The 23,225-nt window shown below is 36.8% G+C and overlaps 1 protein-coding gene across 6 annotated transcripts in view; it reads right to left on the bottom strand.

The window, feature by feature from the left end:
* Positions 1–23,225, bottom strand: part of Cntn4 (contactin 4) — a 1,006,259-nt gene that overhangs the window by 751,536 nt on the left and 231,498 nt on the right. For 5 of the 6 annotated variants that reach the window (XM_028886659.2, XM_028886661.2, XM_037204356.1 and 2 more), the window contains exon 2: positions 8,163–8,218. The gene's annotated coding sequence lies outside the window, so the exon portion shown is untranslated. Of the gene's footprint in view, positions 1–8,162; positions 8,219–11,611; positions 11,616–18,594; positions 18,606–23,225 lie in introns of those variants that run through there. The other variant, XM_028886660.2, reaches the window with a different exon arrangement.

Here is a 23,225-nt window from a genome sequence, read left to right as displayed (position 1 = left end):
CAGGGGTGAAAGCCATAGAAATCAGAGTGATAGCCACCAACTAACCTTAGCTCACCATGTTGCCATAGCTTCCCATGAGAACCAACTTCTTCCTGTCAACCTGTGCCTTTATTGCTTTGCTGTTCTCCCTTCTCATTGGCTCTTAACCCAGCCACCTCACTTCCTCATCACTGCCTGTCTCTACAGACCTCCAGATCTCTATGATTAGTACTGGGATTAAAGGTGTGTGTCACCATGATTGAACACATAGAGACTCTGCCTGCCTTGTGATCAGATTAAGAGCATGTGCTACCACAGCCTGACTTCTGTTTATGGCTGGCTGTGACCTCTAACCTCTAGGCAAACTGTATTTATTAATATACAAATAAAATATCACCACATTTCAGCACAAATAAAACATCACCACAGTTAGTTATATAGGGAGCTCTGAGGATGCAGCTTTTTTGAATCATCAAATAGGCTGGAGTGGTCTTTTCATTGATAGAGCTACATTTGAGTTAATTATGTTACTGTCAGTAACCCCTCACTCATGTTCCTACAAGTACTTCCAATCAGTTCATTGGTTCACTTAGCCACACTTGGGTAGTTTCATTGCTTTGGTCTATCTTTGGTTGCCTATGTAGGGTGAATAGACATTTGTGAATATCTCCCCAATGAACATTACATGACAACAGAACAAGATTTATTGATTTATTTATTGTGCTGCTTGTCAAACTCAGGACCTCATGCATGCTGGACATGTGTCTAACACTGAGTTACACCCTCAGCTCCCAGGAATAGTTATTTTTTAATCTTTTAAATGCTTAAATAAAATGCTTAAAGCAATGTTGAAACTGCCACAAGAAAACTATGAAATCCAAGTTTGAACAGTGCTTTTCAGTCTGTGTCCTAATTGGTTAAGAACAAACTGGTCCTTGCTATATGACTAAGAGATGGTGATCCAGAGTATTGACATCTAAACAGATGGAGGAGATATAACCTTGGAGACAAGGAAGGGAATAAGTATGACTTCTTGTGTTAACACGTATCCTTTTGATCCATAAAAGAAACTATTAGAGGTACATAAATAGCCAAAGGAAGAAGTATATTAGATTCTCTTGTGATTCAAAGTGCCATAAGTTGGGAATCCAAAACTTTGAGGTCAAGCATGAATATATGAACATTTGATCTAAACATTCAATACTAATGAGGTGTAATAAATTAACATAAAAATAGGCTGGATGCTTTAGAACCTAAATAATTGATAAAAGCAAAATTATGCTTTGAGTAATGTTTACATAGTACAGGAAGAACAAAAGGGAATAATTATGCATCAAATGAGCTCATGATATAAAACTGTATGTGGGGAAAAACTGCTACAGAAATAGACAAATGCCATAGTAAAAGAACAGGCAACATCTGCATGAAAATAATGATTAATGATTAATTAATTTAACTAGAAATTAAATATAGAGAGGTACAAGAGAAAATGATGAAATGTTAGTAAAGCCAACAATGATTTAAAGTAAAAGAAAACACATGAACTAAAAAGAAATTCTAAAAACTAGAACCCTAAAATAATGACAGAATGTAATTTAGATATATGGAAGTTTAGGGTAGATATTCAGTGGTTTCACAAATACTATAGCTTTCCTTTAGTTCCAGGTTTATGTTTGGGCAATTCTTGCTCTCTTTGTAACCATGGATTTGTAGGTTCTGAATGGAATTTGAACAAAGATGTCATGAGTTAATTTCAGAAAGAAGCTGTTAGATTCAGTTCACAATTTTCCAAATTATCTGATTGCACAAAGATGGAACATTCTCTGATTATGACTTATAAGCATGGGGCCCTGAGCAAATACAGTGAACAAAGCTACATGTCAACTTTAGTGGGTAAACAGCATGGGACACAAAAAATAAATAAATAAATAAAACTCCTGTTGTTCTGAGAGCACTTGGAGTGCTTGGTAATGTGACAACAAGCACATTAAGATCAACATGAAAGCTGACATTGGTGAAGAAACAATTAAGATATTAGAAGATCTGAGGTGTTTACCTAATATGCAAAATGAACATGTAAAAAAGTAATAACCATGAAATAAATAAAAGTTAGGGATAAGAGAATTTTTAGTTCAAAATATATCTGATGAGATAAGCAGAAAAACAGTGTGAGAATGTCGATATACATATAAGGTACAAGGATTTTCTAAAACTTAAAAAATGAAGATGTTCTCAGACTGAAAACCATAGTATCACTAGACATGTATGTATATTTCCACATATTGTAAAAAGAAGTAGACCCTAAGATTACAGAGAAAAATCTCAAAAGCTAATGGGATGATAAGGGCAGATCATAAATGGAAACATAAGTCTGAGAAATCACTCATCTCATTTTCTGCACTAACAAAGGGTAAAGTGCAATGAAGCAATATATTATATTATACTATATTATATTATATTACATAATCATATATTGAGTAGAAAATATAGTGCCACATAGAAATTCCAAAACTATCTTAACTATTTAAAAATAATAGTAGTTTGCATTCAATGATAAACAGTATAGAAAGGTTACTTTTAATACCATCTACTAAAATAAATAATTCATGGGTATTTTGAACAAAAACAACCAAAATTCAGCTGGTCATGGTAATGCATATCTTTAATTCTAGTATGCAGGAGGCAGAGGCAATAGATCTCTGAGTCTGAAGCCAACCTGGTCTACAGAGCAAGTCCTAGGACAGCCATGGCTACACACAGAGAAACCATCTCCCAAAACAAAACAAACAAACAAAAAACCACCAAACCCCAAACACACACACACACACACACACACACACACACACTGAAACTTAAAGGAAGTGTATTATTAAAAGCAATTAAAAAGAATCTGGTCCCACTGCCTGGGGCCCCACAACTTATCCTAGGTGCAAGAACTGGCCTTTTGGAGCCCATTTCCTATGGTGGGATACCTTGCTCAGTCTTGATGCAGTGGGTATGAACTAGGTGTTGTCTCAACTTGATATGCCAGACTTTGTTGACTACCCAAGCAAGGCCTGACTCCCTCTGAGATGTGGATGGGGAGGTAGGATGTGGGGGAGTTCAGGAGAGTGGGGGAAGCAGAGGGAGGGGGAACTGGGGTTGGTATGTAAAATGAAAAAAGTATTTTTAAATAAAAAAATCTGGTAAATACATAGGAAAACTAATATAAATGATATATTAACTATGTTTAGTGTTATAATAACAATCACTAACTAGAAAAGAAAGCAGAACTAAAAAGCTATTTATTCATGATAACTTAGAATTTTGAGGAACTGTGTAGCTAAAAGTTTGTAGGTCATACTAGGAAATACTGTTAAACTGGCTCTGTTAAGATAAAATTGTGAAGAAGCCTCCTGTCCAGACTTGACACAAGCTAGAGTCACCTGAAAAGAGGGAACCTCAATTAAGTAAATGCCTTCATAAGATAAGGCTGTAAGATATATTTTTTTTAATTAGTGATCAGTGGGACAGGGCCCAGACCATTGTGGGTGGTGTGCTTCCTGGACTGGGTTTCTAGAAGAAAGCAGGCTGAGCAGGCCTTGGGGACCATGCCAGTAAGCAACGCCCCTCCATGGCTTCTGTATTAGCTCCTGCCTCTAGGCTCCAGCTCTATTTGTGTCCCTACCCTGACTTTCTGGGATAATAAATGGAGATATTTATTATCTTGGATGATAAATGGAGATAAGCAGAATAAACCCTTCCCCCTGCCCCCAACTTGCTTTTGGTCATGGTGTTTTATCCCAGCCATAGTAACCCTAACTAAGAAACCTAGCAAAACTAGAAATAAAAAGAAAGATCTGAAATAATACAAATGGTGGAGGTGGTGGTCTGAGTAAGAAGTATACCTCAGAGTCTCTGGCATTTGAACACTTGGTCCCCACTTTGTGAAGCTGTTTGGAGGTTGGTGAAACTGAGGGAGGTGGGGTCTCCCTGGATAAAGTACACAGCGGGTGGGGTGGAGGCAAGGTGGTAGAGGGAGGGATTTGACTATTTCTGATCCCACTTCCTGTTTGCTCCCCCTGCTTTGTGTTTGTGGTTCAGATTGTGAGCTGTCAGCTTCCTGCTGAGGCCACCAAGCATAAGGCTTGCAGCCATGTCTCTCTGCTCTAATGGAATCTCACCCTTCTGGAATTGTAAGCCAAAATAAACTCCTTCTGTAAGTTGCTTGTGGACATTGTATTTTTATCACAGAAACAGAAAAGTCACTAATAGAGTATTTAAAAGAAAAAGTAGTTATTGCAGTAGAAAGCAAAGAAGCATGGAGAAACAAAATATTCATCAAAGAAAGACTAGTCACATATCTCATGAATTAAAGGGAAACCAAAAGCAACTTTCTTTTAAAAAAGAATAAAAGACCCAAAAGATACAGCCACATGCTTTTAAAAACAGAACTTCCTGGAATAAATTATAAGGTGTTGCAAACAAAATGAAAATGTCTGACTGAGGTAAAATTAAATAAATCAAATACAACACCATAATATCATATAAAATACACAAGAGAAAGAAATTGGGTGCTAGAGTGATGATTCAGCAGTTAAATGTGTGATGCTCAGTCAAGCAGGTCTGAATTAAAATTCCAGCATCCACTTAACTAGCAAGACCCCACTAATTATGACCCCTCTGCTGCCCTCAGTGTAGGCACATGCAAATATGCATATACACACTTGTACATGAACTGTTACACACACACACACACACACACACACACACACACACACACAAATAAGCAAAGTGAATCTTTTAAAATTTAAAATTATTGAGAAGAGATTAATCACACAATAATGAGAAAAGATAAATTTGTCATATTAAGAGATGGTTGAAGCCTACTCATGGTAACTTGCAAATTAAGAGTTAGGTAAGTTCATAGCCATCTACAAACATAACTCTGTTTATCACTGCATTCTATTGCTTTTTTAAAAAGAGAATAATTGCCATTATTTTAATTTTACTTGTATGCTATGTCTTTCTTCCAAATAATATTATACTCAAACCTCCAGGGAACTTGGCTATGTTATTTCTCATGGCATCATCAGTCTTATTATAGATTCTATTATATTGACTTCATGAAGATCATTGTAGAGGAAACAAATGGCCCACAGTTTCCTGATATTCGTTCAATGCAACATAGCATCATCCTTCCCATTATCCATAAGGAAAAAATATACGGCAGAAACTGGACCAAGTGATACAATCCATCCGTACATTTCTCATGATTATGATTAAATAATTATGATTAACAATTTCTATACATTACTTTTAATATTTTAACATGCATCTCAAAATACATACATGCAATATAATTCAATACAAACAAAATAAAACAAAATCCTTTATATTATCACATTAGTATTTTTTTCCATCTTAATTTCTAAAGACAAAGTTACTTCTAAAAAACAATCTTTCATGATAGGAAAAAGAATGAACAAAAAACCTACAATGGCTCTCTTATTTAGCTGGGCAGTGGTGGTACACATCTTTAATCCCAGTCAGTACTCAGGTGTCAGAGGTAAGTGGATCTCTTAGTTTGAGGCCAGCCTGGTCTGCAGAGTGAGTTCCAGGACAAACAGGGCTAAACAGAGAAACCATGTCTCAAAAAAAAAAAAAAAAAAGACTAGTGAACATTGCACATTATCAGGCAGGGGCTGATTGGCAGCAGCCTATATTGTACTAGGTAGAACAAGCACAAAAACACAAGGACACCAGGATGTGCTTTCTGAATTCTAACATTCTCTCATGGTATGTTAATGCATCTCTCAGCACAGGTAAAGTTGCCTCTACTAGGGAAGGCTTTGCCAGCTCCAAAGAGAAACAGAACGAATACAAAATTTACTTCTTGTTAAATATCTCTGTGCTATATCAAAGGTCCCTCAGGGGCTGATTAAATTCATTAAGAGCTAACAGAAATTCTAGCCATTCTTTTCCCTCTGGCCAAGATGCCATTAAGAGAAAAGCCAACAGTGGAATAGTTGAACTGCCAAGAATCTAATGCTATAATCTAATATTTACAACCAAATAATACTAATTGTAAAAGTATCAATTACAAAGGGCCTGGCCCCACAGAAAGTATTTGGCATTCATGATTCCTAAACCTACAAAAGCACATTTGTTACTCTTATTTTATAGTTTTTGGGAAACTGAGGCTAGAAGCAGCAATTGGGGAAGCATTTGAAATATCAATGTATCTTTCTTTGACTTCATTATGTATAACCTTTATATGAAACTACAGATCCTAATGATCAGAAATTGCAATTGTTCTTTGGCCTTGAAGGACAAGCAGGTCAGAACACTCAGGAAGCTAGTCTGCATTGATTTGAAAGGAAGAGTCTGCTGATTTTATTATATATCTCATGCATCATTATAGCTAAAGATGAAATTTGTCTACCTAAAATACACATTTCCATATTGCCTTGCTGATATAATTTATATATACCATAAAACTCCCTGTTCAGGGACCACTCGGTGACTTTAAGTATATCTACAAGGTTGTATAATCATTACTACTATCTAATTCAGAACATTTTCATCAGTACTGAATAGAAACCTTGCCATAATGAAAAGCCAGACCTTTTTCAGCCCCCTTGTTTCCTAGAAACCACTAAGTAACTGTCTTAATAATTCTTACTTCTCCATATACTTAATATACATGAAGCCATATATTAACTGACTTCTGGGTGAGGCTTTTTATTCATAGCATAATTTAAGGTACAAGTATACTGCAACACAGCAGTTTATTTCATATTGCATTTTAATTGTTGATGTAGCTTAATGAAATATGAACTTATCTGTACCAATCAGGAGAGGCATAATGTAGGTAAGCTTCCTCTATTTCTCTAGGTATAGGCTAGCTTATATTTGCAATATTGATGAGGCAAGCTTACAATATTACAAAAAGTCAATCAGCAATATTACCATCTTGGATTTTTAAGATGGGAAACTGGTGTCAGAGTAGATAACCTCAGTTATCTACTAAAATATTGGAGAAAGAATTTAAGTCCAGCTCTGTGAACAGCAGACTAAAATGAGTTTGCACTTCATTAATGGATATAGGACAGAGACAACTAAATGGTCCATTCAGCCACTGCACTGCAGATCTTTGTTTCACCAGATACACTTAGAAGCTGTGTTAAGAATCCGTACTCTGCGTGTCTGTGTGTAATGAGGATGCTGAGCTCAAGTGCTGGGTGAGGATGTATAGAGAGAAAATACAGAAAAAAAAAACTAGATGATGGGAAGACAGAGGCATGTAGCAGTCTTAACTGTGACTAAGTCTTGCCCTCTGGGATTGCATGCCATGTATAAAGCCATTCTGATTTCTTTTAAGATAAGTTGGGAAATGTCTTTAATATAAAAGACCCTTATTTCTAAATATTGGTTAAACAATTCAACTTTTCCTTTTTGAGATTAAAATTTTAGAACATACAATTTTGTATTAGGAAATTGGGCTGTGCTGTGCTGTAGCCAAGCAATTCTGCAATCACCAGTTTGCCAATAAATAAATACCAGAGGCTAAGAAAAAAGAAGGGCTCCTTGGGGTCTTTGTAGGCAGCATGATATGATAGATACTTCAGACTGGACCTGTAACTTGTAGAACTACAGGGGTTTGGTTCCTCCTTACATCATCTTCAGGAACTGAAAATATTTTGCTTTTATTAGGTATGTTTTTCATCAAAGAAAAAATGCAAGCACTGTTAACACCAAGTTGCATTGCTTGTTTTATTATGTAAAATACATCCTTCCAGATTTAAAAAAAAAAGTTTGTAGAACGTAATTAATATTTTATTGCTGAAAAACATCTTGTCTAGTAAAACTATTGGGAAAAAGTGCAAAACAATTTTACTTTATTCCAAATACTTTTTCTATAATATACCATTTTAGTGTTTTTGAATTGCCAAAGTAATCTGACTACCAGAAAGTCTACCTCGAGTAGCTTCTCCAGAGGAATGGGAATGGCCTCTGTTGCACCATTCCAGCATTAATTTATGTAACTTCACTAACTTAATTAACTACAACATTTTGAAAGCAAGTAAAAGAAGCTCATGGCATCACTTGGAAATGGCTGGCTCTCTACGTTTCCATAGAAACTAAGGATAACAAGCAAGATGAACTACAGATAAGGAAACCTTCCCTTGTGGGGAGCTTACCTTTTAGGGCAGTTCTGAGAGCCACATGCTGTGCAATTACTATGTGTCAATAATCCCTACAATAAAAACAGAATGTACAAGTTAACACACTGCTCAACACAGACTTGTACATAGTTCACATTTATTATATTATCCCTTTTAAAATTAAATTATGAGGAAATGAAAATTAGATACAGCTGGTTTGAGCTTCCAACTTTGATCCTCTGCTGTGTCCTAGTAACCAAATGTCTTGACCTATCAGTTCAGAATGTTCTCCATGTCAGTTGAGTGGCGTTAGAAGTCGTTAATATTTTGTATTTTGTGCTATTTGGATTCAGTGAAATAGATATTGTGTAAGAAAGTGCATTAGACAGCTTGAAACATAATAAAACTCAAGCACTAAGATACGTCTTGTCTGAGGTTTTGTTTGTCTGTTTTAGGTAAATAAGTGAAATATGGAGATAACAAAAACAGCAAAAATCACACTTCATGACATGTCTTATCTCAAAATCTCCAAGTTAAACTTTAACTGTGAAATGAAGTTTACTTCAGATCATTAAATTCCTGAAGAAATCACTTTATACCTACGTCCTAAGAAATGACTCCTGTACATGCATATGTGTGCTGTATACCCTAATCCAGTTTCTACCCAAAATACATCACTTCTAAGTAAAGTAATTGTGTTGTTCATTGTAAATGATATTATAGATATTATATATGTATGTGTATGCACATTATATATATAAGTCCAGTAGAGGTGATCATAGCAAGTCAAACAAACCCATTCTTGTATCTGGCTTCTCCTAGAACCAGATCAGTTTTTGATACTTGCAACCAGCTATTCAATCAGACAGCATTTCAGTATTTACAGAGAAATGGAAGTATAACATAGAAAGGAACAAAAATACCTACAGGCTCATCATTCAACCAGTCTGCTGAATACAATTTAACTAGTTAGTTTACAACTTAGCAAATTTGCCCTGGAGCCTGAGCAATCTTCAGTGAAACTACATTGATCGTGTGTGTGTGTGTGTGTGTGTGTGTGTGTGTGTGTGTGTGTGTAGACTAGCTTCTCCCTATGGGTCCAGTTGCCTTGGCTACCTTGAAGGCTCTGTCTTATGGAGCACATGGGTCTCCTGGGGATGGGGGTACAGCTGTGAAGTTACCACAGGCCCTCTATTCCAATCTGCATCCTTTCACAAAATATTATTTAACCCAAGAACATTCTGATATATTTAGGTATATTATAATTAATTAAGACAAAAACAAAGCATGTTATTAATTAACTATAATACACAATCACTTAAGTGCATAGTTTCTCCTACTAGTTTGCAAAATAACTCATTTCCATACTTAAATGCTTAACTTCTTTTAATGGACATAAGTTGATACTCAGAAAATAAGAGTCAAATCCTTGTTTCTGTTACTGCTAATATGTACAGAGTGTATCATTCTTCCTACCCTTTCTTACATATTTCAGTTTAAAACATTCCACATATGATTATGCCAAATATAACAAAATGTGACTTTTGGAATAGGAAAAAATCTCCTATATTCAAGTTATGTGAATCACAAGTATATCACCATCTGTTATATTTGAATATGGTCAGTTACCAGCTGTGTGAGTTGTCTACAAAAGTTCAGTATTTAGTTAAAAATTTGATTTAATCTTCTTACACTAAGAATAGCTTCTAATATGGTTCTAAAACTCTACATTGTTTGTAGCTTCAGAACCATTTGCAACTATTGGAACCATCAACCAATAACAGAAGTATGTTTTATAATCTCAAAATCCCTATACACAATGGCCAAAAATTTTTTAAATATTACTAGAGATGTCACATTTACATATATACATGTACCTATTTACATATATATGCATACATATACATTCATAGAAACAAAAATCCAAGAGGGGATTAAATTTATTCTATCCGGTAAAAATAAAAACTTAAAAAGTTAAAGTATCTTTATAATAGAATATTCATTTTTCTTTAAATGCCCAGGTTCTTGGATAAGTTGTTAGCATGATATAGTGAGTCAGTTATTTACTTGCCGTGTGATCTTCCACAAATTCTTTATTGGTTTGAACCTCAATTTTATCTATGCATAGGACTTAGTAACATAATATATGCTGAAGTAATTATTTAAGTGTTATGGATGGAGCACAGCTGGTAGAGCAGTTGCCTTCCATGCAGAAGCCCTAGGGTTGAACATATTTAAGACTGGCATAGTAGTGCATGTCTCTAATACAGGCTTTTGGGAGGTAAAACTAGGAGGATGGAAGTTCAATGCAATCTTTAGCGATAGGGTGAGCTAAGGTCAGTGTGGGAAACATGAGACCATATTTTAAAGCAAAGTAACAACAAAACAGAATTATTTTAATTCTCAATTCAATGATTAAGTAGCAACCATCAAGTTAAGCATGCTTGGGTATTAGTCTACTAGCCACTAGAAGTGGTGACCACATTGGTAACCATTTATTCATGGCATCATGAATGATAAATTTAAATTACAAAATGCGAAGTGAGGACCTCAAAGAACCTGCTTTAAAATACTTGGGTATTATATAACATATCATAAGAGCCCTTTGAACTTTGTAATTTCTTGTCCAGGCCAAAGTAACTCACCTATGTGGGTGACTTCACACAAAAGAGAATGACTTTATGAAATTAGCTAACTGACACTTAGCAAAGAACAGTACATGGCAGAATGTAAAAAAAACAGGAAGGGAAAGACATGAGTGTGAGCTAATGGATGGCTCAGTTGGTAAAGGCTCATGCTGTTATGCCTGAAAACCTGAGTTTGACCCCCTGGGATGCACAAAGACAAAGGAGAGAACTCACTCTTACAGGTTGTCTCCTAGCTTCCATTTGCATTTAGTAACACACACACACACACACACACACACACACACACACACACACACACACACACCTTGGCATGGTTCTTGGGAGAAGAAGAGGTAGATGAATGTAATTAAAAACAAAACAAAAAAAAAAACTTTCAAGAAAAGGAGAGAAGAAAGATTAGGGATTGACGTCATGAAGACCTACATCACCATCAGGAAAGGCCTCCCCCCAGCAATGTACCATTCATTTTAGTTGGCTACAGCTTTGGAGTCATCGATCATTAATATTAATTTCAGACTAAGCTAATATGATTCTCTCTTTTACAGAATTTAAATGGCAACACTGAGGGCTTGGGGGATATAAGGTAGGAATTCTTGACATACAAAGCTAATTTGTTGAAAAGACTAGAGAAAGGTACCCAGAGAAGGCCAGGGATGAAATAACTCACATATTTACTCCTGATCTCATGAGGAATGATATTTTGAAATTAGGGTGTGAACAATGTGAGAATCAATAATATCTCCTGATTTGTAAAATCAAGAATATTTAAGGTCAGGTGTTTTATAGCTTTCTGTTCTTAGGTGACTATCATTTTGCCTGTCATTCAGTTTCTATAACCCTTCTTACATTAGCTAGTTCAAAGCTTTGTATGATACAAGTGAATGGCTGAGTATAAGAAAGAGATCCCTGGTTTATGCCTAAAGATACTGAGGATATGGAAAAGCAATTACCAAAAAAACAGCCAAAAAGTCCTCCACAAATATAACAATGTGTGTGTGTGTGTGTGTGTGTGTGTGTGTTTGTGTGACTGTATACCAACTCTTCTGAAAAGAAATGTTCATTTACCAGTTCTCCTAGGTGAACAATATTAACCTATAGTCAGCTGTAAGTTACTATCTGTCATATCTCCTTGATTTTTCTGCTATGAATGAATGCATGTTCATTTGTGAGGTGTGCATATGTGAGAGTATCCAGGTACACATGCCTATGCTCAAATGGAGGTCAGAGTGCAACCCTAGGACTCATTCTTCTGGTTCCACCTACTATACTTTTTTATTTTTTTTTTAGAGATGGGGTCTATCATTGGCCTTGAACTTACCAAGTAAATAAACCAGCTGAATAATGAGCCCCAGGAAACTTCTTGCCTCTGTGTGCATGCCACCATGTCCTGACTATTTTATGTGTCTTCTGGAGACTAAAGTCAGGTCTTTGTATTTGCAAGGCAAGTAGTTTCCTGACTGAGACATCTCTCTAGAGGCCTTGCTTTCATTTTGTAATTCAGAGAGCATTTACTACTGAAAAAAAAAACCCAAACAAACAAAATAGAATTCTTTGATGTCATATGGTTTGCTGTCAAAATGAAATCACTAACAATGCCCAACTACCTATACAAAGCAAAAGAAGAAATCTTCAAAGGGAGCTAAACTGTAAAGGAGCATTTCTTAGAAAAATTCTTTTACTAAAATACTAGCATTTCAGGATCATAATGTATTTTATACTTCTCAGACACTTGCTTTATTTGGTATATGTTCCTACCATAGTGTTCACCATCACCCCGAAACCCCACCTTCTATGATGGGGAAGTATGGATCTTGTTGTCTTATTTATCAGTTTGAAATAATGCAAGCTGGCATAAAATAGGTGCTTCTTAAGTGTGCTGAGAGCATTAATGGCTCCAACTGACAGCTTGAGACAAAGGGATATGTTTTAAGAATGAGTCCGGCTTCTTCAGTGTGTTTTTGTATGTTTTGCTCTTTCAAGGACACTTTTGTGATGCTGGAATAGGTGATGAGAAGTCTCTCAGTAACAATCAAGAATTGTTTATTTAGGCCTCATTGTAAAAAAAAAAAAAAAAAAACCAAAAAAAAAAACAAAAACAAACAAACAAACAAACAAAAAAACACAGAATAGCTTATTCACATTGGAAAAAGCTGTTTAAACATAACTTTCCATCACACAAGTGTCAGCATGGACAGTAAAGATGCACAACTATTTAAATTCCTTGAGACAAAGAATTTCTTCATGTTTTCTTATATATTACATGGGAAAAGAATTGCATTTATTATTCTTGATTGGCCCATTACAGATGGGGGAAAGAAAGGATTGATTACCCCCTCACTCTCATTAAGCTCTGATTTCTCAGGCTTAAATGTAGCTTTATAATGACATTTCTACTGGATAGAGTTATGAGGAAAGTCTGAGGCATTCAGCTCACAGTATTATATATATATATATATATATATATATATATATATATATATATATATATATATATACTGAAAAGGTGACCTGGGAAAATGTGCTGGGACAAGCTCAGTTAGAAGAGTACTTGCCTTACAGACATGAAATCTAGGACTTGAACCTCTGCACTGCATAAGCAGAGCACAGTGGCACATGCCCATAATACCAATACATGAGAGATAGAGGTAGGAGGATAAGAAGTTCAAAGGCATTCTCAACTATACAGCAAATTTGATGCCATCCTGTGTCAAATGAGACTCTGACTCAAAACCAAAATGAAACAAACTAAAACAAGCTCAAACAAATAAAAATGGACAGGAAATTGGTGAGAGATGAATGACTGAATAGATTAATGAATCTCTTTTGAGAATGACTGTATAGTCTTTACATAAAGGTGTCATCATAAATGCACTGGTCAGTTGCATTATCTCATAACAAACTCCAAAACCCCTAAAAAACTCCAGAACCTCACAGCTAAAGCAAAAAGAAGGAAGCACCAGCTGGCAAGGCTGGGACAGAATGGATGTTATTAGGCAGTAGAATGTCCAGATCTCGACCCTTTCTAATGGCTCAGAAGCAAAAGGTATCCTGGCTATTTATTCAAACCCAAAGCCACACTTTCCAGGTGACAGGTAACAACATAAAGGTAATTCCAAAGGACATGTCCAAAGACCAGATCTCTAATGGTTTTAGTTCACATAGACAGCATTTAAGATTGCTCTCTCAGTGGAGTCAGACACACAGTGATTTGACAACTTAAGAAAATAATATCAACATCAGTTGCAAAATCACTGTAATTGTGCTTAATTACCCTATACAGTATGTCTTTAGACACTGAATAAAATGGGCAGGGAAGACAGATTAGAATCTAAGTCTCAGAAAGGAATTGCTTCATGAATACAACCAATTTCTATTATCTCTTACAATCTCAGTTTCTTCCAGTACAAAAGGGACCAAGATTAATGACCTTGAAGGCTCCTTGTGAAGACTCTGGGGAAAGATATGCAAACAATCTGGCCTGAGCAAGTGTTTAATAAATGATACTATTGTTATTAATATAACTGGAGCATGAATTGGTTGAATGAAGGAGAAAAAGAAGTTGCCATTCAATACCCATTCATACTCTGAAAGGGCATTTTATTTAAAGGTCTTTTCCTATGTCTATCCTCCTTTGCTTAGATTATTGATAGCATTTCTATCACTGAATCAGCAGGCTTTTCACATGGGTATTTACTTCCTTCACAGGTAGTTAAAACCCAACCTGAATTCTCCATGGGAGGTAAAGGTCATGCAGACATTAAATTATCCATGTGCATTTCTGGAATTTCCATTAGCTTTGCTTGATATAATTTACTATTAACATCAGGGTTATTAAACTAATACTAAGCAAGAGATTATATTTCAATGCATTTTTCAGTGGGAAGTGGAATGCATTTCTAATCATGCTGTCTAGCTACAAGCAAACAAATGGTGACTTGATTATTTTACCATTATCACAATGAATAATATCAACCACAGAGATCACTAATGGGTTCCCACACACACACTTAAAGTAAACACTCCAACGTGCTGTATAACCAGCTCTTTCCAGTTATTAAGAGATAATCACATCCTTGGGAATTTCACTAGGCACAATAAGTGGCACCATTAGACTACAGTTATATCTTGATAACAGGAGTCCCTGTAGTTTCCACAAAGTGAAAAAAAGCCATTACCCTAAGGGAATGTCTTATTTATTTTGCTGAATCATAAAGCTGACAGTTTTAACTAACAAGCAGTGACTTTCCCTGAGATGACAGTTACAGCTTTCTTGGAAAGGTTACTTAGGCACCATCAGCTTCCAGAGTATGGCTTAAACAGCCATTTATTGGGGACTAATTCTTGAGCTATTTACTATGAATAAATAGGGCTGGTTGATACATAAGGGCCCAGAGATCACTGGATCTGCTTAAGGCATAGAGAGAACTGAGAACAGCAATGGGAATGGATCAACAGTAAGTTTAGTAACTTGAGATTTTGAGTCTCACTGGTTTTTATGATGCATCCTTATTGGGGCAGTTCATCTGAGAGACTAAGACAGATGCTCCAGTCTGAATATAGTCCAGGACAACCAAGCAAGTCTATCTCAACAGTCAGTGGTAGAATGTGGATTTCAATTTAGAGACCTGGGACAATAAACAGACCTAAGACTTGGATGCTGCATTTATGGGAAAGAAAAAGTTACGGGCATAAGATATGGACTTTACTTGAGGGTATTATTCAGTAGAGAGGTGTCATGCTTCAAATTACTTACAACCCTAGTATTTTTTTATCTCCCTACCACAGGAAAAAATTAGACAAAAATTAGGCTTCTTGAGTCTTGTTTTTGCAATTGAGAGAATTTGCAAATAAAAAAGTTTGTTGCTGTGGAAACCGAAGAAAACACTGAAGTTGAAATCACTCTATAAGTAAAAAGCACCCCATGTCTGTGAAATGTCAAAGCAGAAGTCAGCTCAAGTCCTGAACATTCCTACACATAATTTCCTTAAATATCACACACACACACACACACACACACACACACACACACACACACACACACACAAAACAACAACAACAATAACCAGAATCTATTCAGGAACTATTTGAAACCAGATATGTATCAAAGTTTGTTTGTTGATATACACCTTTAATCCTTTAATCCATGCACCTTGGAGGTGGATCAGGAGGATGGTGAGTTGGAGAACAATCAGAGAGAGAGAGACAGAGAGAGAGAGAGAGAGAGAGAGAGAGAGAGAGAGAGAGAGAGAGAGAGAGAGAGAGAAAGAGAGAGAGACATACCAACGAAGAGAAACAGACAGACAAAGGAAGAGAGACAGACAAAGAGATAGGTAGAGACAGATAGAGGAAGATAAATTCCACCAGCCTGGTCAATGAGCTCTGGACATCTCAAATAATAAAGTTACAATCTGCATCTGGGCAAAGGAACAGTACTAACTTGGGAGGCAACTGTGCACTTACAGTTTCTGGCCTCGCTAGTAGATTATGTGATAAATCTTTTTCTTTTGGTGAATTCCTAGTGCCACAGTAATGGCTTCTATGCATTTGGGCAAGAAATTCTACAGTTATCCATAATATTTTTCATTTGGAAAGATTAGTTGTAAAACCTGGAAATGGTACACGGAATACACTATTTCTTTTAGGTTCTATGAGAGACCTGGCTTGACAATCTCTGAGAGAGTACTATTCTGGATAAGAATAAGAATAAATATCATCATACTTCAGTATTCATGGACCTTTACTTGGCATTGTGGGTTATAAGTTATTATTCTAAAATATCTATGCTTCAAAGACAAAGAGGGACATCATTGAAATTTAAGTTTTTACAAAATAAAGAGACAAAATGTATACTGTTCTAATAATCATCAACCAGAGGTGACTTTTCAGCAAAGCTAAAATACTTTTGATCAGTATAATTGGGGATATGTAGGTTTTATCACTTCTTGAATTTTCATTAAAGGAAAGTATCAGGTTTGGCTAAACACAACTCTGCCTTTCCCATTGGGAAACCATACAGGAAATGTCAATGTGTTGGCAGTGTGTAATACCAGAAAATGAAAATTTCCAGGTTTCACCATTATCAACAGAAACTTGGCACGATTAGAATGGCAGCCTGTCACTCTATGATTCCGAGTCATTTATTATGCCAATTTCTGACATTCTAAAACTGTTTAATGTTTCATGTCATGTGATATAATATAGAATATATTGGATATTTAAAAATCTAATTTTCCTATAAGTGCTTATCATTTATTTGACAGCTGTGTTATTGATGTAGGGGAAGAATATTGCACCCGCATTTCTTTACCAAAAGGAAGACAAACAAACACATAGTATAATAGCAGAGTCCAGATATTTCCATCAGCATGATTTTCTACATTCAAAGAATAACAACACAGGGCAAGAGGTTGATCACACAATATAGATTTCAAAATAAACAACTCCACTTTCCACTTGAGTAACTTTCAGCAAATTACATGCTTTGTTTTAGTTCATCATTTTTAAAAACAATACTGAACCTATTCTCCTCTGAGATAGCATGATTTTTAGTTATATATATATATTTGATCTTCCACCCATTTCTGGCATACAGCTACTAAAACATCTGCACTCTCCAAAGTGGTAAGAGACATTTATGTACTAAAGAGATGGCTGGAATCCGAGGCATTCTGATAGTCTCAAAATGGGGACCTGCTGCCAGAGATAAGAGTTAAGAAATAAGATTGCCTGTTGGCCTCTGGAAAGGAGAAAGGCTGAAAAATGAGTTGATCATCAATGGCCAAAGATTTAATCATCTATGCCTGTGCAAAAAATTCTCAGTGAAAAGACAGGTTTTCTATCCTACTGAATAGGAGTTGTGCCTGAGGATGGTTGTCCAGAAGTTCAAGGATGCTCCATTCCCTTTTCCTACTCTTGACCATGTCCTTTCCATCTAGCTGTTCATAGATTCTCATAGTAGCACTCTTTATAATTAAGCAGTAAAAATAAGTAAATGGCTTTCCTGAATTTTATGAGCCAGTCTAGCAAATAACTGAATCCTAGATGGACACTGTAGCAACATGTGATCTGCAGCTGGCGAATCAGATGTCTGAGAAGTTTCTATCTGTGATTGGCATCTGGAGCAGGCTGACATCCTATTGGCAATAAGCTCTGAACTTTCAGGATCTGACCTTAACTCTAGTTAAATAGTATGAAAACTGAATGGAATCATAGGTATTGAAAGGTGTTTGAAGAACCACACATTATGTTCACGAAATTAGGTGACTGTTGGTTGATGAGTAGAGAGAAAAACAATCTCCATTTTTATCCACAAATTGATGGGGCTCTTATGAGAATTCCAGAACCAAACATTTGGGAAATGCTGAGAATTCAGAGTATTATATACTAAAGGCCAGTTTTAATAATCTTTAATCAATCTTTATTAGAGAAATGTAAGTGAATCTCTGGGAACTGAAATCAGTTGGACTCCTCAGATAAAGCCAGTTCATCTACTTGAGCCTTTGAGATTCTGTGTTGTTTAGCCTTGGTCCATATTAGCTAATGTGACTTAATTCCTGGTGACTGTTGAATACACAGACCATCCAACTGCATGCAGTATATGGCATTATGGGGCATGAGAGGTAAAGAACAGTCTGAAAACCTGAGGAGCTCTCAATTTAGCATTTCACACAAGAAAAATTGTTTACAACAATTAATTATCTATATAAAATCGAATCATAGTAATGTCTCAGAACTATAAGTTAAACTTCACAAAATAGGGGCAATAAATGGCCTCAGTTTGCAAAGTAACTACTCATTAAACTTTTGGAGGTATACATTACTATTTTCATATTGCAAACATTTTTGCTAAATTAATCAACATTTTATGGTTGTATGAATATGTATTTCATGTTCATTTTATCTGTGATAAATTTCTCTTTTAATTATAATATCAATATATTCTTCATATGAATAATATTAAGTAGACAACAGTAATGATATTATGCAACTAGATTAAGAAATGTGCTCAAAAGCAGCCCACACAAACCAGAAGAACAGGTAGGCTGTTCCCCAGGTGAATTCTCCCACTCCCTTAGTTTAGATCCCAAAGACCAAATCCACTGCTACCTATACCTACAATGACTTCAAACACTGAGAGGCTATCTTAAGAACACAATCAACAATAGCCAGGTCAACATGTCACCACCAGAGCCCAACTATCCTACTATAGCAAGCTCTGACTATTGCAAGACAGATGAAAAGATCTTAGAAAATGAAGAAAAAGATCTTAGAACCAACTTTATGAAGATGATAAATGTCCTTAAAAAAGAAGAGAATAAATCCCTTTTAAAAAGCCAAGAAAAAACAAACAGTTGAAGGAAACAAAATTGTTCAAGACACTGAAAGTGCAAATAGAAGCAATAAAGAAAACACAAATTTAAGGAATTCTGGAAATAGAAAATGAAATAAGTGAACAGGGACTACAGATACAAGTATCACTAATAGAATACAAGAGATGAAAGAGAAAATCTCAGGTGTTGAGATACAATAGAAAAAATAGAAAATTCAGTCAAAGAAAATTTTAAATATAAAATTTTCCTGACACAAAACATCTAGGAAATCTGGAACACTATGAAAAGACCAAACCTAACAATAATAGGAACAAAAGAATGAAGAGAAGGATCTCAGCTCAAAGGCCCAGAAAATATTTTCAGCAATATCATAGAAGAAAATTTTCCGAACCTAAAGAAGTAGTGTGGTGATATTGTGCCCCACAATGTATTGTGCACACTAGTAAACTTATCTGGGGTCAGAGAACAGAGCAGCCACAAGGTAGACATAGAGGCCAGAAAATGGTGGTACACAACCTTTAATCCTAGCATTCCGGAGGCAGAGATCCATCTGGATCTCTGTAAGTTCAAGGTCACACTGGAAACAGCCAGGCATGGTGACACACACCTTTAATCCCAGGAAGTAATGGCAGGAAGCAGAAAGGTATATGAGGTGTGAGGACCAGGAGCCAGAGGCTTTTAAGCTCTGAGGCTTTTAGCAGCAGTTCAGCTGAGATCCATTCAGGTGAGGACTCAGAAGCTTTCAGTCTGAAGATTCATGGAAACAGAATCTGATGAAGAGCTGTCGAGGTTAGGTTAGCTGTGGCTTGTTCTGCTTCTCTGATCTTTCAGAATTCACCCCAATGCCTGGCTCCTGAATTTTTTTTTTTTATTAATAAGACCATTTAAAATTCATGTTAAAAAGGAGATGCCTATAAAGATACTAGAAGCTTATAGAACACCAAATAGATTGGACCAGAAAAGAAATTCCCCTTGTATGGTGATATTTTATCTGTACTGAAATGTGATTTTATTTGTATGTTAATAAAAAAAGCTGCCTGGGGGTCAGAGCTAATAGCAAGCCATAGCAGAGCTGGGTGTTTGTGGTGCACGCCTTTAATCCCAGCATTTGGTAGACAGAGCTAGGTAGATCTCTGTGTGTTCAAGGATAGAGTCAGCATTGGAGACACATGTCTTTAATCTCAATACCAACCACAGAAGACCTGGAAGTCTCTACAGACAGGCAGTGATGAGGCAGTCATGTGTTTGGGTTTACAACCAATGAGAAGGCAGAACAGAAAGACTATATAAAGACAAACACAGGAAGTAGCTCTCTTTTGGAGAGGTCTCTTGGCTAAAGAGGTTAGCTGCAGCAGGCATGGAAGGCTCTTAGCCCTGATCTCTTGGCTTTCTTCTTTGCATTGGTTCTGTTTTTCTTATTTAATAAGACGGTTGGTTACATCTATATTTGGCGCTCAACGTGACAAGAATCCATTAAAAACCGCTTGACTTGGCTTGGCTGCAGGTTCGGTTTCCCGCCTGGGCAACCAGCTCCCTAGCTGGGCCCAGGTCGGCTTGGCCTCAGGCCGGACTGACTGTAGCCCTAAGTGGTTAGCTTAAAGCTGGTGCTACAAACAACTCAGGCCTGCCCTGTCGAACAGGGCCCCTTCCTGTAAAGCCAACACATGTGGTCGGAGCTTAAGGAAGCCAGAGCCAAGGCTTGACTCGACTCAAGCAGGAAAACGTGGCTGGATTCAAGCTCTCAGGCAGAACTTGTGGCTACGCTTTCTTGCTCTCTCTGTCTCTGTCTCTGTCTCTCTCTCTCTCTCTGGATTCACACATCGGACACTAGGTGGCTGTTTTGAAATTCCCTTGGATTTCTACTGTTCTACTCAGATTTGGTAAGTCACTTAACATATCAGATATTTTAAAGGAAACTATTTAAAAGAGAATTTTTTTCCACATTAAAAAAATGGGATTTATGTATATATTGGAAGAAAATTGGGCTTTGTTTGAAATTTTAGACAGTCTGACAATGGAACAACTATATGAGAAGATTAATGTTGATCGAATTATGCAGTTTATTATTGTGCTTATCCTCATTTTACTATTTAAAAAGATAGTCAATTTAAGCACCAGGATAATAGTTTTAGAAAAACTTGTTAAACCTGTAAAAATGAATAATAGGGAAATTCAATTTTAGACAGAAGAAATTAGTAAGTGAAGTTGTTTCAAGATTGGATCATAAGGTTACAAAAAGAAAGCCTGTTTTCACACAGTCACCCTTAATTTATCCAGTAACCGTACAGCAGTTGCCTAATCAAATGACTACACAAAATATTTGGGCTCCAATTCTGGTGATGGGATGGCCAAAAACCCTAATAGTCATGCCAGAAACCCCATCCAAAGACTGAGGAATCTGGATGCAGAGATCCACAGCTAGGCCCCAGGTGGAGCTCCAGGAGTCCAATTAGTGAGAAAGAGAAGGGTTTATATGAGCGAGAATTGTTGAAACCAAGGTTGGATAAAGCACAGGGACAAATAGCCAAACGAATGGGAAACACATGAACTATGAACCAAAGGCTGAGGGGCCCCCAACTGGATCAGACCATCTGATCAGATCTCTGAAGTATTCGAAGGTCACCAGGCCAAACATCCTAATTGTCATGCTAGAAACCCCATCCAATGACTGAAGGAACCAGATGCAGAGATCCATGGTCAGGCCCCAGGTGGAGCTCCAGGAGTCCAATTGGTGAGAAAAAGGAGGATTTATATGCACGAGAATTGTTGAGACCAAGGTTGGAAAAAGCACAGGGACAAATATACAAACGAAAGGAAACACATGAACTATGAACCAATAGCTGAGGAGCTCCCAACTAGATCAGGCCCTCCGGATAAATAAGACAGTTGATTAGCTTGATCTGCTTGGGAGGCATCCAGACAGTGGGACCGGGTCCTGTCCTCAGTGCATGAACTGGCAGTTTGGAACCTGGGGCTTATACAGGGACACTTGGCTCAGCCTGGGAGGAGGGGACTGGACCTGCCTGGACTGAGTCTTCCAGGTTGAACTCAATCCTTGGGGGAGTCTTTGCCCTGGAGGAGATGGGAATGGGGGGTGTGCTGGGGGGGAGGTGGGAGTGGGTGGGAGGGGGGAAGAACAAGGGAATCCATGGATGATATGTAAAATTAAATTTAATAAATAAATTTAAAAAAATGAAAAAAAGGAGATGTTAGATTTACGAAGGTTTAAGGAGGCAATAGTATCTTATGGCATGCATTCCCCATAGGTAAAGCAAATAAACTCTTGGTCAACATATAATAGTATTATACCACAGGACTGGCGGGAACAGGCACAGGCTATTCTGGAACCCTGTCAAAGGCTTCAGTGGCTAACTTGGTTCAAGGATGAGGCTAAAAACATAGAAAAATAATGGAGGGATAAAGGAATATAAGTCTGCCAGGATCAGCTTATTGGAGAAGGCCAATATGCTTCAGTACAAACACAATGCTTATATGATGCCCAAACTCTAATTTTATGTTGAATGGCAGCCTCGAATGCATTTGACAGAGTTGACGAACCAGGAAAAAAAAAAACTGAGTCATTTACAAAGGTTATACAAGGTCCAAAAGAATCTTTCAAAGACTGGCTTCAGCAGTAAAGAGAATGGTCGCAGATTCAGAAACTAGTCAGATAATAATTGAATCTTTGGCCTTTGAAAATGTGAATGCAGCATGCAAAAGAATAATCAGGCCATTAAAGGCAAGATCTGCACCTTTGAAAGATTGGATTAAAGACACAGTAAAGGTTGAGGCTCATGACCATGATGATATGTGGGTAGGAGAAGCAATTTCAAAAGGTTTGAAGAATGTTAGATGTTTTGGATGTGGAGAGCAAGGACATTTGAAAAGGGACTGTAAATAGGTCATTCCTAGAAACAATGTTTCTTCAAGGAACAATGGCAACAGAATGCCCCTTCCTTCTGGAGTATGCAGAAGGTGTGGTAAGGGAAAACATGGGACCAATGAATGTAGATCAACAAGGGACAGGCAAGGTAATCCTTTGCTTCAGTCTTCAGAAAAATTCCAAAGGGGCCTCACGCAGGCCCCCATAGCAAATCCAGTTTAAACATTTCTTGCAGTCA

The sequence above is a fragment of the Peromyscus leucopus genome, chromosome 3, assembly GCF_004664715.2.
Source record: "Peromyscus leucopus breed LL Stock chromosome 3, UCI_PerLeu_2.1, whole genome shotgun sequence".
NCBI classification, from domain to species: Eukaryota; Metazoa; Chordata; class Mammalia; order Rodentia; family Cricetidae; genus Peromyscus; species Peromyscus leucopus.
This window is presented reverse-complemented; position numbering and strand designations above follow the sequence as displayed.